Source organism: Rattus norvegicus, chromosome 9 (assembly GCF_036323735.1).
Source record: "Rattus norvegicus strain BN/NHsdMcwi chromosome 9, GRCr8, whole genome shotgun sequence".
In the NCBI taxonomy this organism is placed as follows: domain Eukaryota; kingdom Metazoa; phylum Chordata; class Mammalia; order Rodentia; family Muridae; genus Rattus; species Rattus norvegicus.
In genome coordinates this window covers 89,780,462-89,806,503 of record NC_086027.1, presented here as the reverse complement: position 1 = coordinate 89,806,503, position 26,042 = coordinate 89,780,462, and positions in this window count along the sequence as shown.

Below are 26,042 nucleotides of genomic sequence, written 5' to 3'. Positions count from 1 at the left end.
CTCTTCTCAGATAACTCTAGCTTATGTCAAATTGACAAAAAAACAACCAGGATACATGCCCATAACCATTAATCAGTTGTTATAGCATCTAGGAAATTATATATTATAAAAATTATTTACTAAGTATTATAGGATTTTTATTATATATTATAGGATGATTATATAATAGGAAATAAACTATAGGATCAGTTATAGTAGGATCCTGAGTCATGGAAACATATTGCCAAGGATGTCACTTTGAAGTCGATGTTTTGGTTCTAATTCTTCCATATTACTTGAATTGATGCTTTTCTAGCTGCCGTGAGGTGAGTTACCAGAATCTTCTGCCCCATTACTGTCCTGGAAATGATAAAGCAAGATGAACAGAGAGTATAACCTTTGAAACTGGAAGCCAAAGTAAATTACTTCCTTCATTAGATAAGCTGACTCGGGTAGGGTATTTGATCACTGTGACATAAAAGTGACTAAGACAGATGGAAAGAGTTTTATATTTTCTAATGCAATTGGCATCTGTCCAATATGATGCAGAATTAATTAAATGAGCTTCCATATGCACTCTTTGTGTTCTTCCTGGATGAAATCTCCAAGCCAATCTCATAGAAAGCCAAAGTGTTTCCTTGTGTAACACAGTGACTAACTGAGCACGTGTTCTGAGCAAGTGGGTATATCCTATCCCTCAAACCCTAATATTCTCTTCATGACTTTGTCTTCTAGTCCATGTCAAGTAACTTGGCAATTTAGAAAACTCCAGCAGCAAGTGAGATGAGGTAAATTAAGCCATAGGAATGCTGAAATTCAATTAGATTTTAGGAAAAGCTATTGCTAGTGCTGAAATTGAGTGTGGAGTAAATGGAAGGAGTCAACCAGGCAAATGTGCAGTCGCAATTAAGGGCTCTATTTAAACTCGGCCTTAGTAATTATCTGTTGAGGGTAAGACCCCCATAGCTCTTCTAGTGACCTTGAACAAATTATATAACTCTTTGTATTATAAGCTTTCCCAGTCTGTAAACCAGACATTGTTTTCCAATTACCAGTGCAAACGAGAATAGGCAATAATCCTCATTCTGTGTTCTAGGGTCTTGCAATTTTTTTTCCTATGAGTACAAACCATTATTACTTTGTTAAAAACTAGTAATAGTTTTGTATTTTATAGCAGCTCAAATCAGTTGAAAGTTATCCTTCACATTAACACACAGAACACATCATGCATCTCTGTTGAATTTCTTCAACAGGTTCTGGTTTGCGTTAATCCAATGTATGACTCTTCTCCCCTAACCCTATCTACTTCTTCAGACATTCATATATTCTCCTCTTGCCCTTAGTTTCAATCCCTAAAGCTCCACTAGAACATTGGAAAGAATTTTATTAATATATTTCTTTCAGACTGTTAGTAATAGTGTCAATAAAAACCCTACATGCAGTTATTATAAAGACAAGGTTAAGATAATTTGGGTACCTATGCAAGACAGAACGTGAGAAGTTGCCATATAAAGTATATGGGCCTAATGAGATTACTGAGAGGTGAAGTTCAAGTACCACCCTAGTACAATGAGCAGGTTCAGTTTCCAGAGTCTACCTCAGGTACCTCCTCACAACAACCTGTAAATTCTAGTTCCAGAAGATTCAAACCCTCTGGCATCTGTGGGAACCTGCATGCACTTGGCGCTCATAAACTCACTCAGGCACACACACACACACACACACACACACACACACACACACACACACACACACACAAAGAGAGAGAGGTAAAAATATAATACAAATTTTAAAAATTAAAAATATCAACTTTGTTGAAATCTCATCAAGATATTATAAAACATTTAACACTACTTAGCATACTATATGAGAACTAAAGGTTTGATCATCTTATTCCTAAATAGTACAAAAAGCTTATTAATAAGGTTTTGAATCAATAATGCCAAGTAACTTGCTCTGTGTGTAGATAGGCAGACAAATAGATATAGGTTTGAGGTTTATTCAATAAATGAGTGGCTCTTCAGTCAAACTATTAGCACTGACAATTGATTAAGTATATGGCCACTATCCATTTTACTTACAGCTGTTTGCTACTTCCCGGAGGCTTACAATCGGCTGTTTTCAATATTTATTGACCATTCTAACAGATATAGACCCTGAAACTATCTGGCGTATTAATCCTTTCTCCAGAGTTTGCCTTCTAACAGGACGTCACCTAGACTGCACAGTAAACACATCATGCTAATATATCATCTATTCCATTTGTGGACCCAGTCAGCCATTATTCCTAGTTTTTATTTGTGTGCCTGGAGTCATTCTAAGCACTACACGTGTGCATATATAGCAAAAACAAGGGAGAAAAAGAGACTCCTGTGAACTTTGCCTTCGTGGAAATTATAGTCTATTTAGAGGGGCTCATTAAACAGGTAATTACTAACAGAAGTGGTAAAATTAGAAAAATAAAAGTGGTGTGGACTCAAGATATAGGCATTAGGTTAATTTAGGGAGTTAAATAAAGACCCGGTTACTTGCGGTTACTTGTTTAGTTTTTCCCCAGTTACTTCTTTTGGTGGCAAAGTACCGAAAGCCCCTGTGTTCATTTATTCATCTCACCAAAGCCAATCAATGATAGCCAGAGCTATAATGACGATGCTCAGAGTAACCATCAAAACGACTGGAAATATTTCATCTGTTGCAATGTCATTAGAGTGGGGCTTTTAATTAAGACTTCATACTTAAACCACCATAGAAGTTCTCTATTTTATAAATAAATGCAGCAAGCCCACTTGAGTCATTTTCCCATTCCATTTTCCAAATATGATTCATCTTAATTTTTTTTGCATCCAGTTTTGCATATAGCTTTTCAACAATTAAGCCAGTTTGGAAACGAAAACCTAACACTTCCTCGTTTTAACACAAATCTAAGGAGCAAAGTTTATGTGGATACTTTATCAATCAAAGTTTCGGGCATAACTCTTAACACCTTAGGACCTACAGGATATGATGTAGGAGGTGAGGGGCATTTCCGTCTATGCAAAATAAAATAGAATGAAGGTAATACTGTTAATTCTTATCTGCTACATTTTGTTATTCATCTGCCTCGTGTCATTTCCAAGCCATATCAATCATTTCTTCTTTCCTTGGATGTCTCTGATGTTTAACAATGGCTTCATTATAGTTACTCAAAATATAACAGAGGACAAAATGATTACGCAGGATATTGCATTTCCCCGTGTTGGCCATAAAACAAGTTTTGTCTCAAGCTTACTTTCATTGTGTCCCCAGATTTATATCAATGTCTTGGCAAAAACGTTTGGCAGTTCGCCTTTAGCAACAGAACTAGATTTATTTATTTAATTTATTTTACATGTTGGAGCATTTTGACCTAGTGTGTTTATATGTATTACTTACCTGCCTGGTGCCATCAGAGCTCAAAAAGGGCATTGGATCACTTAGAACAGAAATCGCAGACGGCTGTTAGCTCCCATGTAGGTCCTGGGAACCGAACCTACGTCTTCTGCAAGAGCAGTTAAGTGCTTTTAAGCACCAAATCATCACTCTAGTCTTCCCGCTTCCTGTCCCCACTTTTTATGCAAAATGTGGGATAGTCCTGGTTGGTTTGGAATTCATATGGGCCAAATTTGGACTTGAACTACTGATTGCCTCCAACGTCAGAGTGCAGGATTTATATATTTACACTAGGGAGCCCAGTTTGTATAGTGCCAGGGGTCAAGCCCAGAACTTTAAACCTGCAAGCATTCTGCGACTGAGCAACATCCCAGCCCAGCATTGTCCCTGTTGGTTATACACAATGGCCATGAACTATGTATGAGTATATTGAACCTTCCCACTTGTCATTACCCACAAACTCTCTATTTCTCTTTTCTTGTTGTGAACCATGTCCAATCAGAGCAGCTGAAGGCTAAGCTCAAAGGAAGTAACAACAGAAGGCACCCTCCTTTCTGCTCTCTTTTTATTACTGAGTAATCTACACACTAAAGCACTTTGCAAGTCTCTCAGTGCGGGCACCCAAGGCCTGACAGCCAGATTGGAAGTCAGTGTATGTCCATGTCACAGCTCTGGACACTCAAATTATCACACAGGCACAACGGTTCCTAGGGAAGCTACCACAGTGTCTCTGAGAGCCAAAAACAGTGATCAACTCCTGAATAGACCCACGACTTTACAAAGAAGATCCATGCTACCTAGAGATTTTCCACAATATCCTTCCACTGTATCCTGTAGGCTGAAAACAAACCCTTTCCTTTCCTAAGTTGTTTTAAGTTGGTGTTTGCCACAACAACAGAATGAAATTAGATCAAGATGTTTAAAATGGTCTAAACTAGGTAATAATATAACCCACCGAATATAATGTAATCCACTGATGAACACTCTTTCAAATGCTGAGTTATGTAACAGGCATATCTCAAGGAAGTTGACAAAATAATATTCTATTAGCAGGAGTTTTCACCAGATATTAGCTACAGTGGCACAATCCTCTTGCTTAATCAAATCTGACTGTTTACAAAATTCAGTTTACTGATTTCTCTTAGGCAACATAAAAGAAAATAAAAACAGGCTTTGCAAACTGTGCTTTCAAGAGGCTGCATCAGATGTTACCTAGCACAATGCTTTCATGAAAGACATTTTTAATTACACACCTGCATTCAATTATCCAAAATGCAAACAAAACACACATTTGCTCCTCTGTCCTCTGCCTTAGAGATGCTCTACTCTGTGGTGCTTTCCCCTATCCATGTGTGTTGGTGCCTCAGGACTTGATCCTGCCTCCTCTTTGCTTCAAATAGCTTTGAAACCAACTAACTGTGCTTTTACTCAAACAATAAGCTTGGAGAGAACAATCAGAACACTTCACTAAGGAACGCTTGAAAAACCCTCCTTTCTTTTTGTACAACCTCAAGCACATACATGATACTTTAAATGTCTTATGTTATCCTTAAGTAACTCCTAGAAAACTGGTCATTTATGGTTTGCTTGCTTTTGCCTTTTTCAAAAAATGACCGAAAGGAAGAATAGATAGATAGAAACAACTTAAAGCAAACAAAACCATATAATAATTGTAGCAATGGAAATAAAATAAAATCTGAAGTTGGGAGAAATGGCAAGGTAGCCAGTGCGTGAAGGCCACTTAGCAAGCACAGCTGCAAGAGAATCTCTAAGCCTGGCCTTTGTTTTGCCAAAAACACATTTTTTCAATTGATTTCATTCTAATCCAAACTCCAAGAGGTTAAGAACAGGTGCGCTGACATTTTTTAACTTCATTATAATTTCTACGAATCCCTTAGTTTGAAAAACTCCTGTAATCCAAACTGACTCTAATTGGAAGTTAAAGTTAATGCAAAGCAATTAAATAAATTAATAAAGGAAATGGCAAATGGCAGGGAATACCCAAATAAGGATGTTCATGTTGGCCTGCTGTCCTTTGGGTCACCAAAGCTAAACTTCTTAAAATGTAGGACTAACATAAACATTAGTCTGATCATTCAGTCCAATCGAGATTCTCAAGAACTGAAGTCTCAAGGTTGCCGTCTCATACTCCGGTGAGTCAGCCACTGTCTTATCTCCAACTTGCTTTCCTGATATATCTCTCATTTGTCCCTCACTAGGCTTCTTCGGTGCTCTGTATTATCCTTCACATTTTTGGCATTACGTCATGGAACAAAGGGACAGTTTTGTGGGAATCCCAACTACTCAGTTCTAGCTTAGACCTTAGACTTATAATATTGCTGGTCAGATCCTTTGACTTCATCACCTACATTTCGATTATTCACTTCAGTGTTTTGATTTGACCCCAGGTATAAGTATGACTTAGGGTTCCTTAACTAGTTCTTTTTTTTTTTTTTTCGGAGCTGGGGACCGAACCCAGGGCCTTGCGCTTCCTAGGCAAGCGCTCTACCACTGAGCTAAATCCCCAACCCCGGGTTCCTTAACTAGTAACTGATACATTTTAGATAAATTTAGGAGGCCAAATAGCCCATGCTCTTGCTATCTCGGCATTTGAATTAGGACTACATCATTTACGACAGGAGTAGGAAGGTGATGCATCAAGTTTAAAGCTATACTTTCTATTCCTCCATCATCTTCACATCCCCACTCTCTTAACTCTTGTTCTATACCAGAAGCTGTTAAGATTCCCTGAAATAAAAGTGCAAGTCATGGGCCCCATAGAAAGACCAACAGGGTCACCTCACCTGGACCCTGAAAGTTTCCAGAGACTAAACTACCAACCAAAGAGCATGCATGGGCTGGTCCAAGGCCCCCAGCACATATGTAGCAGAGGACTGCCTTGTCTGGTCCTAGTGGAAGAGAATGTGCCTAATCCTATAGAGGCTTGAAGGCGCAGAGAAATGTCCTCCTGGAGGGCACTCTCCCAGAGGCAAAGGGGAGGGAATAAAAAACAATGGGACAAGGTGAGGGGAGCAATATTTGGGATGTAAATAAATAAAATAATTTTAAAAAGAAAATATGCAAGTCATATTTTCACATTATTTTTCTTCTGTTTTTAATCCAAATAGATTTTAATGGTTTTTCTAATTTCAATTTCCCCATATATTACATTCCGGCTTCTGAAATTTTCAACTAATGTCTATTTTTAATTTGCTAAAGAATTCAGAGTTTGTGTAAACTAGGTTATTAATTAATTTCACAAAGCTCTTTTAATTCCTATTTTCTCTTGAATATGAAATGTAATCTTTGGGAATAGAAATGGAGTAATGTGCAGTTTACACAATCGTTCAAGCATGATATCCACAGGCATTCAGAGGATTATGACATTGCAGTATTGCCTGTCATAATATAAGCCTATCATTTCTAGAAGGAAAGAAAGACAAAAGCCTAGCGGCTCAGTGGAACTGGAAGATAAGATCATCAAAAAAGAAACTGTAAGCTGGAATACACCCTTCTCCCTTACGTTTCCTTTTCAGGCAACTATATATCAGAAAAAGAAATGAAACTCAAGCAATAGAAATAATAGATAACACCCTGCCTTGGCCTTTCAGGTTTTAAAAATTAAAAATAAAGAATTCTGAGCTGGTGAGATGACTCAGAAAACAAAATCACCTGCCACACAAGTATAACAACTTGGTCATAATCCCAGAACATGCTATAGAAGGAAAGTGCAAGTTATTGAAAAATGTCCTCTAAGTTCTGCATACATTCATATACTCATACACATGCATGCACATTTATTGGCTGATTTTGTGTGCCAACTGGACACGAACTGGAGTATCACAGATGAAGAAGCCTCTCTTGAGGAAATGCCTCCATGAGGTCCAGCTGTAAGGCATTTTCTCCATTAGTGATCAAGGGTCCATTGTGGGTGGGGCCATCTCTGGACTGGTATTCTGGTTCGTATAAGAGAGAAAATCTGAGTAAGCCAATGATAACAAGCCAGTAAGCAGCATTCTTCTATGGCTTCTGTATCTACTCCTGCCTCCAAGTTCCTGCTCTGTGGTTTCCTGTCTTGACTTTGGTGACAAAATGCAATGTGGAAGTGTAGGCTGAATAGACTCTTTCCTCCCCAACTTGCTTCTTGGTCATGATGTTTTGTGCAGGAAAAGGCATACATGCACATACACACACGTGCACCCACATGTACACAGAAACATGCACATACACTCTGTACTGGCTAGTCTTGTGTGTCAACTTGACACAAGATGGAGTTATCACAGAAAAGGAGCCTCAGTTGTGGAAATGCCAACACAGGTGTTCCTGTGACAACCTGACCAAGTTTTGGAGAGGACTGTGGAAGGACTTTGGAACTTTGGGTTAGAAGAGCCATTGAGTGTTAAGAGCTCTGTGCGATGTTCTGTAGGAGCTTGGAAGATAATGTTGAGAACAGTGCAAACAATGGAGGCCTGGCTGGTGAAATTTCAGAGGGAAGATTAAAGACTCTTATCTGGGCTGTTGTGAATTCTGTGCTTTTGGTTAGTTGTGACTAAAGAATCAGCTGTGATTAACAAGACACCAGAACTACTAAAATGAAACCTTTGCATTACTGGGACTATTGATGCTGGTCAGCTGGGACTAAGAGATTAGTGGTGATTAAGAAGAGACCAGCATCACTGAAAGTGAAATCTTCTGGGAAGTGTTTTCTGAGCACACAAAGAGGATGCATTCCAGAGATAGCTAAGGTTGTACCTCATGCTGTGGCTGGATTTTGTTATGTGTAAAAGTCACTCAGGTGGTACTGGTTTTTAATGTGTGAAGGGGTCATGAAGAGCAGCTGAGTCTAGGCACTTACGAGGCCAGGGAAGGCCATTGGTGAAGGTGCACCCTCAGTTGCAATTCATGGTCCAGGACTGAAGGAGTCATGCAAAGGAATTGAGGCTTGGCACCATGAAGAGAGCCTATGAGAGGCTATCGGTGAAGCCTAGTTGCAACAGAAGACAGCAGTGTTTTGGAGATGCTAACACCATGAGATGGCCACCAAGAACAGCCAACAGTGGAGTACATGCAACTGGAGCCTAGAAGACAAGGTATGTGCTACGAAGGGCAGAGATGGAGAAGTGACCCAAGCCCTTGGAGGAGTCCAGAATATCATGAGTGGGGCCCAGACATTGGGTAGAGTTTGATTTCGATTTTGATTGTGCTGTGCCCTGATATTTTTCCCTCTTGAAGGAAGAAAGTATACTAGTGGAGCCCACAGCTAAGAGACTTTGAATTGTAAAAAGACTTTGAATTTCAAAAGAGATTGGGTATTTTAAAGGGATTGAAATTTTAATATGTAAGAATTTGTAAAGACTTTTAAAGTTACTTAGATCTTGGGGATGAATAAGAAAGATAGGGTTAAGACTTAAGTAAGGGTTAATAGTGATGTGTTTGTGTGTCAAATTTACAAGGGGTCAATTGTAACGACTGATTTTGTGTGTCAACTGGACACAAGCTGGAGTTATCACAGAGAAAGGAGCCTCCCTTGAGGAAATGCCTCCATGAGATCTAGCTATAAGGCATTTTCTCAGTTAGTGATCAAGGGTGAGATGGCACATTGAGGTGGTGCCATCCCTGGGCTGGTAGTCCTAGGTTCTATAAGAAAGAGAAAGCAAGCTGAGCAACCCAGGGGCAACAAGCCAGTAAGAGCTTTCCTCTATGGCGTCTGCATCTACTCCTGCCTCCAAGTTCCTACTCTGACTTCTTGTCCTGACTTCCTTTGGTGATGAAATGCAATTGCTCATGATGCTTTGTGCAGGAATAGAAACTCTGACTAAGGCATACATGCAGATACCCACACATGCACCCACATATACACACAAACATGCACATACACTCTGTACTGGGTAGTTTTGCGTGTCAACTTGACACAAGATGGAGTTATTGCAGAAAAGGAGCCTCAGTTATGGAACTACCTTCATGAGACCCAGCTGAAAGGCATTTTCTCAACTAGTGGTCAAGGCAGGAGGACCCAGCCCATTGTGGTTGGTGCTGTTCCTAGGCTGGTGGTCTTGGGTTCTATAAGAAAGCAAGCTGAGCAAGCCAATAAGAAACACCCCTCTATGGCCTCTGCATCAGCTCCTGCTTTCTGGCCTGCTTGAGTTCCAGTCCTGACTTCCTTTGGTGATGAACAGCAATGTGGAAGTGTGAGCTGAATAAACCCTTTCCTCCCCAACTTGCTTCTTGGTCATGATGTTTGTGCAGGAATAGAAACCCTAGCTAAGACACGCTCTAATGATAAATACCAGAAAAAATTAAAACTTATGACAATATCATTTTTCCTGTGTTTGCTTGGGTTTTAATTTCTCAGGACTGAAACATAAGAATCCAGATTCGCAAGATGGCAGCTTCCTTTGGGAATATGAACATAATCACAGTAGTGGGATGAGCATAGTCCACAAAAATGCCAGTCAAATATATTTGAATAGACCTCAAAGAGCTTCTGAAAAAAATTCACCCACATTAATTATGTTACCAAACCTCAAAAATAAAATTAAAGAGTCTTAAGACCTAAGATCCCAAAGCTGGAAGGCTATGAAGAATTGCCTTCTTGCTGTAGCATAGAGACCAGAAATACGACTCCTGCAAATCAGCCGCTGGATAGGTTGAAGTGAAGTAGTCCTTTCCAAAGCTGCACCTCTACACTTGTTCCTAGCCTTCGGTTCAGCTTGGCCTACATGCACATGGCACCCAAGCCACCTGTATATATAACGATGTTCTAGGCCACCTGTTTACATCAGTGTGAGTGACTGGAATGCTCTGCCCCTGGAGTACAGATCAGGAGTGATATAGAAGAAGTGATACAGACCAGCTAGAGTTGGACAATGCAATGACTCCCAAATGTATCCAGCAAGTTCTTCAAGAAAATGTAGGTGCCTGATTTTCTAGTGCATGTCATGTACAGGTGGTGGGGATCTCGGTTTGCTTCACGTTGCCTGTTCATGAGCAGTGATGAGATCATGCGGTTTCATTCCCCCTTCGCTGTGCTCGACATACTTCAGAATTTTTCCTTATTAATTGGGGTTCCCATTCCCTTCACAGGAAAGTGCTGTAAGGGTCCTGGAGTTGCTCGGCCTCTAGACAGCACTCATTGCACATGGGAAAGCCTACGTCTGTCTTGGATTCAATCATCCAGAGAGACAAAACTATTGTAAAAGAGATCACCTGTGAACCCAGTTCTCCTGTCAAGGGCTTTGCTCTGTGGACTTCTAGAATTTGCTTTCCCAGAGGTTTTAATCCAATGTTTCAAGTGTAAATATCTTCCTGGGAATGTTTTAAAACGAAATTTTAAAGAATTTTGAAAAATTAATTATGACCTTGAATTAATACCCACATTAATATGAAACAACAAATAATTATATCACTTAGATGTTGCACCTTACCAGATTCTAGCTAGTTTCCACCTGTCTACTCAGAGGAAGCTGACAAGGTCTATATGAGACAGAGAGAAGGAGAGGGAGATTTTGCAAGTTTTCATGCACATTGGCATACACACACAATCACTTGGCACAGAAGCACAGAAGAACACTTGCAAGTATGTCCATGTGCATATGTCATATATGTGTACACACATAGGTAAGCAAGACCACATGTGAATATATTTGTGTATGTACTATGCCTGTACGTTCACCACGCTATTCAATCCATTATGAAATGTCATATAAATATAAATCAAACTATTTTGTCTCCAGCATATTTTGCTCAACACAATGATCTAAAGGTCCATTGAAGATATTTTTATATCTACACTTGAGTTCTAGTAGTTGCTGGGTATTATTGCCTTGAATGATTACACAGCAGTTTGTTTACCCATTCTTATTTTGATGGATACTTGGGGCATTTCCAGTTTTTGACTCTCGTGAGTACAGCTGCTGTGAACAATCTTGCATAAAGCTTTTGCAGACATGTTATTTCATTCCTCTTGATTAAAGACTGAGGATTGCAATTTCTCTTTCACAAGTGAGCATCTGTACGGGTTCATCATGCAGCAGAAATGCTTAGCCATTTGCAAAGCCGCGTATTGCCTTACATCCCTGTGAGTCTAAGTTGCTTAGAAATCTCTCCGGGTATTGGAGACTGCAAGTATTTTTACTTTAAGTTTTTCTGATAAAATGCTGATATTTTATTTTGCTTTCAACATTCTGTTAACTATATTAATTACCCAGACATGTGCTTATTGGCCAGTTATAAATATCTTCAGGAAGTCATTATTTAATGTTTTGTCTGTGTTTTATAGATTGATTTATTGTCTTCTTAATTGCAGCAATTATTTCTGTAATTTTAGAATCAACCCTTTAAGAAAATACATGCTTTTGTAAATATTCTCTCCCATCTGTAACTGCTTATTAATTTAAAGGTCTGTCTGAAGTTTAATTAACTAAATTTATACTTAAGGTAATTATTTTGTTCTTTAAGAATTTTTATATAGTGAGAAAAGGCAGTTTATTCTTAGAGAAGAAAAAGTAATACTTCAGACTTACTATAGAGATATATGGGTTTAGCATAAAATTTAAGTTTATGATCAAATTAATGTATCTTAATTATCTGTGTATGACTCTTTTACATCATCCATTAAGTTTATTCCTACGTGTTTTATCTTTTCATGCTATAGTCAGCAAAAATCTGTCCTGGACTTCTTTTTCACATTATTTAATGCTGGTGTAGGGAGTACACGAATTTGGTTAACTGGTTTTATTTACTGCAGTAAATGGACACATTGTTGTGTGTTTTGGTATAGTCCTTAGAATTTTCTCTGGAAAGACCGTATCCGATGTACTTAGGGAGTGCTTTGCTCTTTTTGGCCTATTGAATACTTTTTATTTCTCATTGCATAATGGTCACAACCAGAATTTTCAGTACAATAGTACAGTAGTCAATAGAAATGGAGAGACCATACACATATTCCCTTGTCTTATTCCTGATCTTAGGAGGAAGGAATTCATTCTTTCACAAGATTTATTAATAGGGCTGTTTTGGTCACTGTCAGGAAATATATTTCACACAAGACCTTAGTTTGGAAGGTATTTCCTTCCAAAGAATCCATAGGAAAACAAAAAACTCCAGGCGAAGTGCAGCTGTAGTACGTGCTGGGGAGGCAGACAGTAGGATACTGGAAACTATTGGATGGGCACACTAGCCAAAGCAGTGAGTCCCAAGTCCCAGTGAGGAAAGCCTGTCTCCAAAGGTAATGTGAACAGCTTTGAAGGAATGAACCCAAGGTTGACCTCCGGACTGTATATACACACGCTTCTACACACAGGTGCACACAGGAACTGAAGCCATGTGCTCCAGAACTCTTATTTGTGGAAATAATTTCAACTTCTCTACTTATGAATTTTTAGAGATTGAAGATAAAATATTCTTGATTCATAGTTTGGAAGTTTGCATATTTCTCTCCAGTCTGTGTTATCAGTACAGCTTACTGAGTCTAGTGAAATGACTGGTGCATACTTAATCATAAGAATTTTTACTTCTGTTGGGTCAGTAGTGACACTTCTCCTCCACACCACAGTTCACTAATTTTAGTTCATTCTGCCCTTTTCATGTGCAGATGTTGCCTCTTCTGTTAATCTTTTCAATTGAAGAGTTTTCATATAATTTTAGATTCTATGTCTAATTTATTAACATGATCAAACTTCAAAGTTATTTTCATTGTAGTGTTCGTGTGTATGCATGTGTGCGTTTGTGTGTGTGTGTGTGTGTGTATGTGTGTGTGTGTGTGTATGCATGCACATGTGTGTGTAGTTTGGTCATCTTGACTGATTTGGGAAGTTTGAAATTTGCTGATTTAAGTCTTTTCTTTAAATTATATTTATATATACATACATATACATATATACATACATATATATGTGTATATATATGTATATATATATACATATATATATATATATAGCTCCATCTAAGACTTCATTAGCTTTCATTAGCTGTGTTACATACAATTATTTGTTACATTTAGGTTGTGTTCATCTACTGGTATTTCCAAGCATCCTTAGAATAATTCTTGGACATGTTGACTGTTTCCATAAACTGTTGAATCTTCATAATTTTCACTATTTCTTACGATCTTAGTATTTACTGATTCTTAATTTAAGTTTTATTGTTAGAGGACATTATTTTATCTTCTTCCATTAATTATAATTGGACTTATTCTACAGACTGAAATGTGATCCTTCCCAGAGGACATGGGAAGAAGGTGATTCCTACTGTCTGACCTGTTTGATTCAGAGAAACTTCCTACCCCACATTTTCTTGCAGATCTATCTGGATGTTCTGTCCATCGTGAGATCCATCGTCTAGGTTTTAAAGTTTGTCTGAATAGCATATAAGGGTTGTCACGTCGCAGATGTTTTTCCTCTCTCTTCTTTAAAGGGTATCTGTTGCATTTTGCTTTTGTTCTTTAGATTAAAAATGTACGCAACTATTCCTGCTCATACAGTGGAAGTGTTGAATGCTGCCCAAGTTTTTCTCCTCACCATTGCTTTTATTATCTTGAAGGCAATGTGTCAGATGAGGCTTTACGTATTTTACTGCTTTGTTTTCTAAGCCACAAGCATTTATGTGTTCCAGAAAAATGTTGAAATTGTAGGAATTATTTCTCCACACTTACTGCTTTCTATGTAACTCCTCTGAAGCTCCCATTCCAGATACATTAGCTTATGTGATAATGTGGAATAAACATTGGAAGGCCTATTAAATTTTGTCTCTAATTGAGGTTATGTTTTCAAGAACATTTCCCTTTGTCTGTCTTGGCTCACATATTGTATAAACATTTACTTTTTATCCGGATGTAATTTCAGGTCCATTTGGTACATTTTACTCTTTCACTTGGGGGATTTTTTTATATGTTTTGGTTTTTATTTGACAGCCAGGATCATCTCTGATTTTTGTTATAATTTTCTTTTAAATATTTAATTTATTCATAACTAATGCCTTTGTTTTGATATTAAAATAATATTCTAAGAAGTGAAATTAGGTCTTGAAAACAAGAAGCAATGAATGGCAGATCTCAGATTGCATTCAGAACTCAGGGCAAATGCTGTGGGAAAAACAATTATCTTAGTCAATCTTGATTGCAGTGAAGAGACACCATGACCACAGCAACTCTTATTTAAAAATAAATACAAAAGCTCTTGCTCATCTCTTTCTCTTACCCTCTTTCCCCCTTGTCTCCTCTCTCCCCATTCCCTTCCCTCCTTCTCTCCATGTGCTCATGGTCAGCTTCTCTCTCTCTCTCTCTCTCTCTCTCTCTCTCTCTCTCTCTGCCTCAACCCTCTTAACTCCCCTCCCCATTCCCTGAATAAACTCTACTTTCAACTAAAAATAAATAAATAAATAAAAGAACATATATTGGGATTGGCTTACAGTGTCAGAGGCAGGGAGCTTGTTGGCAATGTAAGAAGATATAGAAGTGGAGATGTATGAGAATTCTGCATCCAGATCTACAGGCAGCAAAAGAGAGCCACTGGCTGGGCCCTTAGGACCTCAAAGCCCAGCTCCTGGTGACACACTTCCTCCAACAAAGCCATAGCCATTCCAACAAGGCCACACCTCCTAATCTATATCAAGCAGTACCAGTCCCTGATGATTAAACATTCAAACACATAAGTGTATGGGGGCCATTCATATTCAAACCACCACAGTCTTTGTAGATAGAGACAGTAAAATTTGAACTCCAGTAAAAGAGTAAATAAATAAAATTATCTCAGGGTTAAGCTTCCTGGGTATTACATGGTTCTGTGGTTGTATAACATCAAGTGTTTGTTCTTAGACTGCAAAACATTTTATTACAAAACAATTTGCTATTTGCTCTTAATGTTTTGAAAAAAATATAAATAGATGAAAGAAATAGATGGCAGATAGGTATTTATGACAAATGATGGAAAGATATAGAGGATGACAGATAGATAATAGACAGAGATAGATACATAGAAGATAGATAATAGATGACAGATGGACATATTAGAGGAGTAATCGATGATAGGGATAGAGACAAGATAAGAATTCCATAAAACCTTCAAATTTTCTTAAGTTATTTGAAGAACATACGAGGTCTTCGTATGATTGTTTTGAACATATCATTTTATGTTTATTTGTGGTATGAATGTGTCTGACCATGGCATACATGTGGAGGTCAGAGACAACTTTCCGAGTCCCTTATCTCCTTCCACCCTGTGGGTCTCAGGGATCTAATTCACATCCTCAGGACTGGCAGCTATATTTCTTACTCACTAAACCATTTTGCTGGCCCTTATATGTGATTTGTGAGTACTCTTTTTATAAGTTTGAAATCATACAAGAAGTTATAAAATATTAATTTTACTATACATGAAAGGATGTAATGATTTTCCCATTTGTTCTCTTAGAGTCAAAGGAGTTAGTTTATTCTTTGAGAAATATATATGAATATATATATGATATATTATGATTATGCCTCACACGCACATCTCCTCTCATCTCCCTTACACTCTAGTCAAACCCCTGCCCCTACCAATCCCTTTTCCAGATCCATGACGTCTGGTTCTGTCCTCTGACCTGTTTAGTTTAATCAGGGCTATGTGTACGACCATTAGACTGGAACCTTCTAACAGGGGGTGTATAACTGCAGATGGTGACTCCACCTCTCCCTGAGTCTCTCAGTGGGGAACTGTTCAGCAGTGAGGTGTATAGGGCCTCCTGAGTCCCTCCTCCCTCCATGCCTGCTGTAGATAGGCTCATTTTTGTAATGAACTAATACAGGCATCTGAAACTATTATGATGATCACAATGACTGGGTCCTGCCCCAAAACCGAACATCCCATAATCCTCTCCCTATATTTGGACTCTTATATCCTTTGTATAACTGTTTCTTTGATGTTCCTTTGTCTTTACAGTATATAGTATAAATGTCTTATTTAAGGGTGAAAACTCATCCGTCATTTACTTTAGCTACTTATGTAGCCACATCTATGCACATCCTGCCCAGAGATAAGAAATGGAAACAGCGTAGATGACCATAGAGGTTGGGTGGATAATGTGATACATATACACAAAGGGATTTTATCCTTGTGAAATTAAGCATGAAACTTATAGGTAAAAGGAAGGTATTGCAGAAACCATGAATGGGATAGCACTAACAGATGAGTGGACATACCAATGCATTGTCTCCCTTATGTGTGAACCCTTACCTTGAATCTTTAATTCCGTGCTTTCACCTTTAAGTTCCCATAGAAGCCAAGAAACTAGACAAGGGCCATAGAAGGGGACTTTCTGAAGAGATGTGGGGAAGCAGAGCTTAGGTAATATGAATGGATACAAAGCAGAACGCCATAGATAGAAAGATTTACGTAGGGACGATGAGAGGGGAGAGAATGCTGTGGTGGATAAAATTAACTCAAGTGGAGACACATCAAAAACACATGGAAATTTTTAATCTTGAAACCCAAGTAAACCGTAATTTATAAAAGAATAAAACCCTAGCCAGTCAGACAAAAGTTTCTCTGGAAGCAATGCATTGTTAAGCACTACCCCAGTGCCAGAAGTGGAATACCTCTTTATTAGTTGTTGGTCAGGTTGGCTAACAATGCTGAATCATGCCATCCTCTTGGTTTTCAAGTAGAACTAAATTAAAAGACCCTCTTTCTAAAAACATCATCACATACCTTGACTCCATGATACAGAGAGATCAAGCTGGAACTGGGCACAGTGCTTCTTCTCTATCAGGTAACATTCAGAGTTTGGGAAAGTACTCTGAATGCTGTGAAAGGAATAAAAGGCAGAAATGGTATTACCTGTCTTTGAACCTTACAAGTTATGAGAGTAACTGTCTAGGTGATGCATGTCTAACGTGTGCAATAGTGGTAATAGCCATATAGAAGTAACCAACAGATCTGATTCACTACTAAGAGTATTCCACAGGAAATCTTTTATCCTTGGTACTATAAACTTGGTTAAAACCCATAAAGGGGAAAATGACAGGTCCTAGTAGGCAACTAGATACTTTAGTTTAGCTCAATTGGCATATTTTAATCTTTTTAAAAAAAGGTTTTTATTGGATTTTTTCATTTACATTTCAAATGTTACCGCCTTTCCCAGTTTCCCAACCGTAAATCCCCTATCCCATCCCCCACTTCTTCTATAAGGGCGTCCCCCCACCAACTACCCACCCCTTCCCACCTCCCCACCAAGGGCTTCTCCTCCCATTGGTGCCCAACAAGGCCATCCTCTGCTACATATGCAGCGAGAGCCATGGGTCTGTCTATGTACTCTTTGGGTGGTGGTTTAGTCCCTGTAACCTCTGGTTGGTTGTTATTGTTGTTCTTTCACGGAGTTGCAAGCCCCTTCAGCTCCTTCAATCCTTTCTCTAACTCCTCCGATGGGAACCCTGTTCTCAGTTCAATGGTTGGCTTCAAGCATTCACCTCTGTATTTGTCACGCTCTGGCAGAGTCTCTCAGGAGACAGCTACATCAGGCTCCTGTCAGCATGCACTTCTTGGCTTCAGCAATATTATCTGGGTTTGGTGGCTGCATGTATATGGGTTGGATCCCCAGGTAGGGCGGACTCTAAATGGCCATTCCTTCAGTTTCTGCTTTAAACTTTGTCTCCATATTTCCCTCTATGAATATTTTTATTCCCCCGTTTAAGAAGGACTGAAGCATCCACACTTCAGTCATCCTTCTTCTTGAGCTTCATGTGCTCTGTGGATTGTATTTTGGGTAATTCGAGCTTTGGAGCTAATAGCCACTTATCAGAGAGTACATACCATGTGTGGTTTTTGTGATTGGATTACCTGATTCAGGATGATATTTTCTAGTCCCATCCATTTGCCTATGAATTTCATGAAGTCATTGTTTTTGATAGCTGAGTAGTACTCCATTGTGTAGATGTACCACATTTTCTGTATCCTCTCCTCTATTGAAGGACATCTGGGTTCTTTCCAGCTTCTCACTATTATAAATAAAGCTGCTATAAACTTGGTGGAGCATGTGTGCTTGTAAAAATATTTTAACACAGCAATAGAACAATTAAGAGACTATATAGAAGGTATTATTGAACATGAGACATTAGACCTGGCTGAAGTATTGCAAAAACAGAATAGCATCAAAATAAATTTTTGCTGTGATAAAAAACTGTATTTAAATTATTTCAGTATTCTCCTGAGGAAAAAATTATGTAAACAAGTGACACACACATCATTTCCCAGTTTCAACCTTTCTCCTCACTATTGAAAACTTTTGAGGTTAAATTATTCAGTTCCGTGATTTAGTTCTGATCTGAGAATGAAATAATCATGCAGACTATTTTATTTAGCTCTTGATTCTTATTCAACAATTTGATGCTGTCATTTTTTATCCTTTTTTCTCATTAGTAGCATCAGAATAGAAAGAACATGCATTATGCTTTCGTTCTGAATTCTTAAAATCCATTCTGCTATTTTCTTTACTTAGAAAATTTTATAGCATTTTTTCTCTCATCCACAAGGTTATGTGGATGAGGTAATGCATATCAATGATGGTGTATTCCTCCTTAAAAAAATACTATCAAAGGGAAATATGCTTTAAAACTTCAAAACTTCAGATGATGTAGAGTCACACAATTCACAGTTATTTTCTAACTCTTCTTTAAATATTTTAGCACATATACATAACAATGAATTGATCGTGACATGTTCATTTTAAACATCATGTATTTTTGAGAGTTTCTTACATGCACACATTGTTTACACCATTTCTCAGGTCCACCTCCAATTTCTCCCGAGTTATAACCCAGCCCCTCTTTCAAATTCATGACCTCTAATTAACAGTGTTACACATGTATGCAACCTTCTCCACCCACTTGATGTTTTTCACCATTATTTGATCAACATTAGTTGAACGTCAGTTTTAATTCTGTTAGTTGCCTGTCATTCTTCCTCTTTGGGCAGGACCTGGTGAGATTTTTCTCTGTGGTCAACTGGTAATGTCATTGGGCAGGTATTGTTTAGGAAACCATATTGTTCAGATCTTACAGGTGCCACTTCTTCACCTCGCCTCATCCTCTGACTCCCCTCTTCTGCAATGTTCCGTGACACTTAAAGGTAGGAGTTGTGTGGTAGATGGGCACCCCCTGATCTGATGGTCTCTGCATTTTGACCATTGGTGGATTTCTATAATTGTCTGTCAGCTTCAAAAAGAAATCCCTTAGGTGAGGGTGAGATCTAGACTTGCTTGTGGATATACAGATATTTTCAGAATGTATTAGAAATTATAGGGGTTGGGGATTTAGCTCAGTGGTAGAGTGCTTGCCTAGCAAGTGCAAGGCCCTGGGTTTGGTCCCCAGCTCTGAATAAAAGAAAAAAAGAAAGAAATTATATATACAGGAAATTGGCAAAATTGGGCTCCTCTCGAAGGTCCAGGAGGCTTTTTTTTAGAGGATATTTCATTTATTTACATTTCAAATGTTATCCCCTTTCCGGTTTTGCCTCCTGACACCCCCTATCCAATTCCCCTCCCACTAATTCTATGAAGGTGCTCTCCCACCCATCCATAAACTCCCTCCCACCTCCCCATTCTGGCATTCCCCTACACTGGGGCATCAAGCCTTCACAGGACCAAGGGCCTTTCCTTGCACTGATGTCTGACAAGGCCATCCTCTATTATAAATGCACCTAGAGCCATGCGCCGGCCCCCATGTGTACTCTTTAGTTGGTGGTTTAGTCCCTGGGAGCTCTGGGGGGTCTGGTTGGTTGATATTGTTGTTCTTCCTAGATGGCTGCAAACCCCTTCAGCTCCTTCACTCCTTTCTCCATGCTTAGTTCAATGGTTGGCTACGAGTATCCACATATGTATTTGTCAAGCTCTGGCAAAGCCTCTCAGGAGAGAGCTGTATCAGACTCCTGTCAGAAGTACTTCTTGGCATCTGCAATAGTGACTGGTTTTGGTGTCTATATGAGATGGATCCCCTGGTGGGGCAGTCTCTGTATGGATGTTCCTTCAGTCTCTGCTCCACACTTTCTCTGTATTTCCTTTAGACAGGAGCAATTCTGGGTTAAAAATTTGGATATAAGTGGGTGACCCGGTGCCCTAACTAGGGGCCTTGCCTGACCTATGAATATGGTCTCCACAGGTTCCCCCTCCCCTTGGTTGGGCATTTCAGATAATCTCATCCCTGTTGGATCCTGGGAGACTCTTGCTTTCTGGGACTTGGGCATCTGGAAACTTGCTGGTGGCTACCCCCCAGTTCCTCATCCCCCATTACTACACACCTCTGTTTAAATTCCCGACCCTCTGCATATCATCCCTGTCTCCTCCCACACCTGTTCCTGCCCCATTTCCCCTCCCCCTCCTCAATTCCTCCCAAGTCCCTCCCACCCTCTACCTCCTGTGAGTATTTTATTTCCCCTTCTAAGGACCGAAGCATCCACACTTCAATCGTCCTTCTTCTTGAGCTTCATATGGTTTATGAATTGCATCTTGGGTATTCTGAGCTTAGGGCTAATATTCACTTATTAGTCAGTACATACCCTGTGTATTCTTTTGTGACTGGGTTACCTCATTCAGGATGATATTTTCTAGTTCCGTCCTTTTGCCTAAGAATTTCAGGAAGTCATTGTTTTTAATAGCTGAGTAGTACTCCATTGTGTAAATGTATCATATTTTCTGTATCCATTCCTCTGTTAAAGGACATCTGGGTTCTTTCCAGCTTTTGGCTATTATAAGTAAATCTGCTATGAACGTAGTGGAGCATGTGTCCTTGTTATATGTTGGAGCATCTTTTGGGTATTTGCCCAGGAGTGGTGTAGCTGGGTCCTCAGGAAGTACTATGTTCAATTTTCAGAGGAACCACCAGTCTGATTTCCAAAGTGGTTGTATCAGCTTGCAATCCCACCAACAATGGAGGAGTGTTCCTCTTTCTCCACATCCTCACCAGCATCACCTGAGTTTTTGATCTTAGCCATTCTGACTGGTGTGAGGTGGAATCTCAGGGTTGTTTTGAGTTGCATTTCCCTGATGACTAAGGATGTTAAACATTTCTTTAGGTGTTGCTCAGTCATTTGATATTCCTCAGTTGAGAATTCTTTGTTTAGCTCTGTACCCCATTTTTAATAGGGTTATTTGATTCTCTAGAGTCTAACTTCTTGAGTTCTTGTATATATTGGATATTAGCCCTCTATCAGATGTAGAATTAGTAAAGATCTTTTCCCAATCTGTTGTTTGCCATTTTGTCTTATTGACAGTGTTCTTTGCCTTACAGAAGCTTTGCAATTTTATAAGGTTCCATTTGTCGACTGTTGATCTTAGAAGATAAGCTGTTGATGTTCTGTTCAGGAAATTTTCCCCTGTGGCTGTGTTCAATTGAGGCTCTTCCCCACTTTCCCTTTTATTAGTTTCAGTGTATCTAGTTTCATGTGGAGGTCCAGGACTTCTGCTAGCAAATAATTTGTTCAGTTTAAACTACCAGGCCTGATTTCCCTCCTATTGAATGAGGGGTCTTCAGTCCAATGAGAAGCTGTTGCTTACCCCTGAGAAGTGTCACTAATGCATCATTGCGTATATCTAGCTAGTATTTTCTTATCTTTGCTATGCATCAGAGCGTGTACATTAGAAAGGCATTTACTGAGTATGATAACTCAGACCCTGAAAGACAAATACCACGTGTTCCCTCTTGTTCATAGATCCCAGCTCCGAACCTTTAGATGTGAGTGCATAACCAGCTTTAACTGTGGAAACTTGAAAAATTAAAAGGGACCATAAGGGGAGTAAGTTCTAGAAAGGGGGAACACGTGAAAATAGGGGGCTGGTACTTAATCTGTGATCATGGCAGACAGGATAATACAGAGAGAATGGAGTCAGGAGAGATAAATGACACTAAGGATACTGAAAAAGCCATAAAGAAACATTATTCATGTTTATTTAAAAATACACATTTATAATACATATGAGTATGTATGCATACATGCAGAGAGAGTTTAAACAAAGTTTTACCACTTGGGGTGATAATGCAAATGAAAGCTCCAGGAGCGGGCATGTGAAACCTCCCTTTGAGCTGTTGGTCAGGGGAATCCACTAGACTCCTGAAACAATAGAGGTGATTGCAGGTGCCCTAGATTGGGTCCCAGAATCAATCTGGGAGTGGTTACTTGCAGATAAGATCTGATTGCAGATAAGATCTGATGTGTGTGCAGACCACACACTTTAATAACAGGACTTGGAGGAATGAAACTGAAACCAACCTGGAAACCCCCTTCCCTGAGGACTATCTCTCATAGTATTTTTATCCCTTTTTATTAAATAATAATATCTTATACATAAGTGAAACTACATTAAAGTGATTAAAAACCAAATAAATACCTCTACTCACTATTCCATTACCTAATTAAACCAACATCTTTATTCTCAGTTACTCTTGAATTACCACCCATGTAAGTTTTATTTTTACACGCGTAATTTTATACTAGAGGCAGATTGCTGGCTTGTATATAATGCTTTATTAATACTTGGCACACATTTCGTTTGCCATACATATCACATCTCTTTTTTTCTTTTTCCTTTGCTCTAATTCACTTCCCTCTTAGGAAGCCCCATGTTAGCAGATCGCCATCTATTCCTCCATATTTATCTTACAACAAATACACAAATATATATGATCATACTCACTCTAACTCATTAAAATTATAAATTGCTAAATAAATGAAAGAATATATTGGTCAGGTGAAATTACAATATTTTGGCAATGGATTCCTGTATATATCACTTATATTTCTTGCAATATAAAGTTACCATTTTTTTTTCTTATCTAAAGTATACCGTGACTTCAGTTTGGATGGTTTCCCTAGAGGGAAACTAAAGTATGATGCTGTTAGTGAAGCATTTCAATACAGTACTCTTCTAGATTTGAGTAATCTTCCAATCTTGTCAGAATTTTTGTGTCCACATTCAACTCTGAAGGATATGCTTGTGGCTTTTGGCTGCGTGGCATTTCTAAAGTTTTAAATTTTGTTTTCAACAGAAGCAATAACTTTTTCTGTTCAAAATATTTATGATTCATTTATGCTTTTATTACATGTTGCAACTAAAATGGCACAAGGTCATTTAACAACAAAACAATGGGTAAGTAGATGATGACTGACACCTAGCTTGGTAGAGGCCTGGGTGGAGAAGCAGCAACTAGCGTGCCTCTGGCATGCATTCTCGAGGGGATACAGAGCACAGATGAATTTGCTGAGTCATTTAAATACACAACAGTCGAAAAAACCCTGTTTCGTGTGTTTAAGGACATTTATTTTATACAGATATAATTGTCAAGTCCATGCTTTTCCCAGGTGTGGCACACATTTACTGTATGCAGAAAACAATGTATCACATCTGGTTCATCTGTTCCCATAACTGAATATTTCTTCCAAGGATGTTTAAAACCATAATCAGTCATCCCTCACCGATGAACATTCAGAATGTCTCTAGAGTTAGTGACTTCAGAGAGTGCGTCCACGTGAGCTTCACGGACATCTTGGAAAGCTTTGTATTTGGTTCTAGAAGATACATTTCTTTAAGTGTTTTTCTCATATCTCTTTCTGCTTCTAATTTCTTTACATTTTTAACACAATTATGCAATTATATATCAAATATATGTATATAATTATATAATTATATATCAAATATATATAATGTATATGTAGGATCAGGGACACAGAATGTGTAATTACAATTTATGTTTATTCTTGGCAAGATTTTAGTTAGGAAAAATCCAACAATGCTATGAAGGGAATATTTGTTTTGATGGTATAAATGTTCTCATTATGGAATATCTCCCTCAAACCACAACATTTTATTAAATGCAGGCTTGCAAAAGGATGCGAACAGTCTAGTTGTCAAGCCAGCATGCTGCTTCTCCAACAGACTGATTTAAAACAATTTCATTTCAGGATACTGCCACATTTAGTTAAGTATACATATTTCTTAGAAGGTAGGATGATGCGGGTCAAGGGAGAAGTTATACATGTGTGATCCATATACAGAAATGTATAACCTCTCTCCTTGCCCATTGTTTGGACTTCACGAGCAAAATTCTGTGGTCCTTAAACTTGCATGTGGAATGTCCTAGATTAGGAAGTATTTTTTCTATGAATTCTTTCACTATGAATTATGTCATCAAGTAATAAGCATGTATTTACTTTGTACTGAGATAGTTGGGGAAAATATATGAAGCATTTCACTATACAAAATGTTGATATGATACACATCTAAACACAATTATTATTTCTCAAAAATCAGGAAAATATTGCCACATATAAAACCATATCAGAATTGGGTCTGATTTGAATTGCTCATGATAAAATAAGTTACTAGCACTTTGTAGTTCTTATAGGACAGTGGGTTCTGACTTATCAACACATCATGTATCATCATTAAACCATTATTAAGCAACCATTTATGCAGATGTAAGACTGACAGCACAGAAATCTACCAGGACCACCAGGTTACGCATCTCTTTTTTTAAAGTCCCCAATCAGATGCTACGTATTCTCCATCAGCTGCTGTGCATTTAATAACCTCCGATTGCTGAATCTGCAGGATGCCTTGATGTAGTGGCACACGAGCTGAACTCTTGATTATCAGCATCTTTGACATGCTGTGGAAGCTTGAAGTAGCCAGAAATGAGCAGCTTGGCTTCGCTGTCGTTTTCTCCTCATTTAAAATATTCCTATTATACTATATGTAAGTCATGGATACAACAAAGTAGTAGAAGCTTTGGGATATGAAAAGGTCATTTGCCTTATTTTTTAAATTACATCTGTAGTCATTCATATTTTGTGCACATGAGAGATAAGTAAGCATGTGTGATGGTTTGTGTGATATCAGGGGAAAACTTGGAAAAGCTGGCTTTTCCTTCCACCATGTGTCTCCTGCAGACCCAAGTCAGACTTGGTGGTCCTTTGACCACTGAGCCATATCAACAAAGCCTTTGGACATTTCATTACAAAAATAATATTCCTTTCATGTCTGGCTTTTACAGTATAGAGTAGCATAGATTTTATTAAAGATATTGTCTGTATTGCCTCCATCTGCATCTCCACCCCCTTGGAGTACAGGACAAAGATGAAGTTTTCTTTAGGTTTTCATTAATTGTGCTTTTTGTAAATCTTGCACTGTGTACATATATGATGACTGCTTAACTACACAGTAGATGCATAAGAGGTGATGTGATTGTCCATAGTATGGTGCTAGATTTGATATTAGGAGTCAACACAAACTTTCATCCTTTAATTCACAAGTTAACTGAATTGAAATTGAGCATCTCCTTTTATTGATCCACTTACAAAGAAGATAATTTTTGTCGTAAGTTTTGTGACCCAGAATCTTCTGTTGTCTTTGAGTGGTTTTAAAATTCATTATTGCCACCTAAACTCTTAAGTGTCTCATCCTTAGTAGACAGGGAAGGAAAGTCAAGAAGTGGGGGTGTTGTTTGCAGGAAAGCCTTCTCTACATTCTTTTGTTAAAAAAGTAATTTATTAACTTTACACTTTAATCCCAGCCCTCACTCTTCCAGTCCCCCCTCACATAGTCCCTAACCCCACCTCCTCCCCTTCTCTCCTAAGAAGAGGGAAACCTGCCCTCAATCCACCCCACTCTGACATAGTCACTGCAGGACTAGACAC